The sequence below is a fragment of the Octodon degus genome, unplaced genomic scaffold (assembly GCF_000260255.1).
Source record: "Octodon degus isolate 3935 unplaced genomic scaffold, OctDeg1.0 scaffold00307, whole genome shotgun sequence".
Taxonomy (NCBI): Eukaryota; Metazoa; Chordata; class Mammalia; order Rodentia; family Octodontidae; genus Octodon; species Octodon degus.
The window spans coordinates 52586-56035 of NW_004524883.1; the positions used below are offsets into that span (position 1 = coordinate 52586).

Here is a 3450-nt window from a genome sequence, read left to right on the forward strand (position 1 = left end):
TTTTTTTTTTTTTTTTTTTAATTTTGCGGAACCGAGGATCGAACTTAGGCCTTTGCGCTTGCCAGGGAAGTGTTTATTCTACTGAGCCATCTCCCTGGCTCTAATGCTTCTTTTGGCAGCTACCACCTCTCCAGCGATTCTGTCCAGATCTCTCTGTCTCTGAGGTGTCAGCTTGTGGCCCCATCTTGGTCCTTTTCCACCATTTTCATTCCCTGCAGGGCTTGGAGGACTAGGCGTGCCACACTCTTGGAACCTCGGCTGAAGTGGCTGGGCATGACGCCATTCCTTTGACGGTCACCGTAGATCTTGGTCATGGAGCCAACCCCAGCACCACCCCGGGGGTACAGGTGCCGAGCTGTGGAAACAGCTCGTGTGTAGACCCAGTTCTCATTGTAAGGAGAAAGCTCTTTATGCTTGGCCAGCTTGACTGTATCCACCCATTCGGGGACTTTGAGGTTCTCCGACTTTTAGAGGAAACTGCCAGAGCTCTGACAAACTCCTGCTGGTTTACGTCTTTTACAGTAACTCCAGGCATCCTGTGGCCTCCACCCTGCAAGGTTGGAAAACATTTTAAAAGTAGAAAAACAGTAAAATAATAATAATATCGATAGAAAAACAAGGAGAGAGAGAGAGAGAGAGAGAGAGAGAGAGAGAGAGAGAGAGAAAATAGAGGGGAAAAAACTGGAGCAAAATCAAAAGAGACATCAGTAAGATGTACAAACAATCCCTGCCTGGTCTCCATGCCTATACCCAGAGCGTCCAGACAGGTCCCTTCCATCCTTGCATGCAGCCCTGCTGGTTCCTCCTGCCCGAATGCTGCTGATCTGCTGCCCAGAAGTGGCATGGGCGGACAGTCTTCTGGGCCCACCTCCTTGCTGCAAGCCAGGCTTTGGGCATGATGACTGTAGTCTGTCATCTCTGTCCAAGATCCACCACCCCAGTTAATTTTGGAAGAGGAGGCTATGAAATAACTTGTCTGGGTTGAGCTCCTCCCCTCCAACTCCCGTCCCAAACAAATACTCTAAGTATGAGAGAACTAGCTTAGGCAGATTCTGGGGGTGACCTGTACTGAGATGTGGGATGGATCAATTTGTGTGCAGTTACCCTTCTGAAGCTCTGATGACTGAAGAGGAGGAGATTGAATAGAGAGGAGGCAGCCTCATGAGAATATTCTGGAGGGAGAGACAGAGGAAAGAGGAGAGAAGAAGCTACAGGGATTGAACATAAACTTTAAGTGTTTTTGCTCAAGGAGACAGTACCTAGAGGGAGCTTCTGCCATAGAAATCAACCCTTCTAGAAATCAGCGAAAAGTAACTAACACCTATCCCTCAGGTCAGGTTCTGTTCCCTTCAAAAAGGCATCTTTTCTCCTTGGGAGATGGAGTGGGAATGTTCCCTCGGGGTCAGAGCTCTGAGGAAAAGATGTTCCCTTTGCCCAGCTCACTACTTGCCCAGCAAAATACCAGAAGGGCGCTAGTGGAGCTGAGGGACAGTGATTAAAGGGAAGGGCTCATGGCACGCTCAGCAGCAAGCCAGTAGAGTTAGCGTGCACTCGAGTGTATTGTGCACATGCTTTTTCAGTGCCTTAGTTTTGACCTAACATAACTGTCTTTTGGTAGAGAGCTTTTATCAGAAATGCGGGGAAATGTTAACCTTCTTGTCTCTCCTTCTCTTCTTTCCTTCCTTTAAATATTTTAATTCCTGAGGATAGAGGTCAATTCACGTTGCAGGAGCCAAAAGTATTTGCCTGAGCACTACTGGGTCAGGTTTGCTCTCAGGCCTGGATCATTCCTCTTCTCAGGCCATAAGGACAGCTGTGCCACTTCTGAAAGCTCCTTCTGAGGTCTGAGGGCCGTCTTCCTCCCTTAGGGGACTCGTAACTGCCTCCCCCTGATCTTCATGTCTGGAGGATTCTGCAGCAGATCTGGACCATAGTAACCTTTCAGCAAATCTATGAGCAGTCCAATTTTCACATAGTTCATCCAATTGCTTGTGTACAATTTGCTTAAGTTTTAAAAATGGATTTTGCTGGTATTTTAATAAGACTTGACATTTGAAAATAAATAATCTTTCTAAATCCTCTGTGGTGTTATACAACTCTTCAAAAGATTTTTGTATTATAACAGTGATATTTTCTTAGAAAAATTAGGAAAAGAAAAAGTAGAAAATCAAAGAATAAAAAATACTAGAAGTTCTCTCATCCAAGGAAAATTACTTTTGTTGTTTTGGTAAATTTCATTTCAATTTCAATAATTTTGCTTTTATCTTTTTTATATCCTTTCTAACTCTGAGTATTTGTTATTTATTTTTTAGCTTCTTGTGCTGAAAACTTACTTTTATAATATTAAATCTTTCTTAAATGAGTTCTAATCAATATATCTTACGCTATGCTCCTATATTTTCTGAATATTACTTTGGCTATATTGAACACCCTTTTAAAATGTGGCAAGTTCTCATAGTTGATTTCTAAATATTTGTAATTTGTTATTAATTTTTCTTTTTTTGTGTTTGTGGTACTAGGGACTGAACCCTGGGCCTCCACACTGTATAAGAAATCATAAGTCCGGCTCGTGATGGTCACCCACAGAGTTGGATGAGGAAGCAGAGGGTGACTGTAAGTGGAGACTGAAGGATCAGTCCAAGGTGTGGGGTTCACTGTAGTGCTCCATGCAAGTCCCTACCAGGAGGCTGATGGGTCTGCAATGGAAGGCTGAAGCATCTACAGCAGAAGGCTGAAGGATGTGAGATCCGTAGTGGAGAGTTTGCGCTAGGAGCCAGGAGATGACATCCAAGCTCAAGGTGAAGACCGGAGTCCCTCTGAAGAACAAAATCAAGTCCATGCTGCCTCATTGCCTCTTTATACCACACCATCCAGGCAATGAGCCACTCTGGGGTGGGTTCTTTACACCGCAGGGACAGAACTGTTGAGCCCATTTAGTGAAGCTGCTAAACGTCTCTAATTGACACAATCAACCATTACACTGGGCAACTTGTAATCTTCCTCCTTCAGCCTGCCAGAGTGCCGGGGTCACAGGTGTTTGCCACGCCTGGCTTATAATTTCTTTAGCTGGAGAATATTCAGTTAAGACATTTTATCAAGAAGTATGTTATTTAGCACTGGGGAGATGGCTCGGTGGAATAAGTGCTTCCCTGGCAAGCGCAAGGACTTTCGTTCAATCCCCAGTTTCGCAAAAAAAAAAAAAAAAAAAAAAAGAATTATGTTATTTAACTATATACCCTTTCACTGTTCAATATGATAGCCATTAGCTACTTGTGACTAACAGGTACTTGAAATATGGCTAGTCATATTGGACATAGGCTCTAAGTATAAAATATGCACCAGCTTCAGGGACGTAGTAGGACAACTTAAATTTTTTATATTGGTTATTTACTTAATAGTAACATTTTAATATATTGGGTTGAATAAAATATATTATTAAACTAAATTAAT

The 3450-nt window shown here is 43.1% G+C and overlaps 1 pseudogene; it reads right to left on the reverse strand.

Annotated features, from left to right (window-relative positions):
• Positions 1–78: 78 nt before the first annotated feature.
• LOC101592160 lies at positions 79–535 on the reverse strand (annotated as a pseudogene).
• Between the last annotated feature and the right edge of the window lie 2915 nt (positions 536–3450).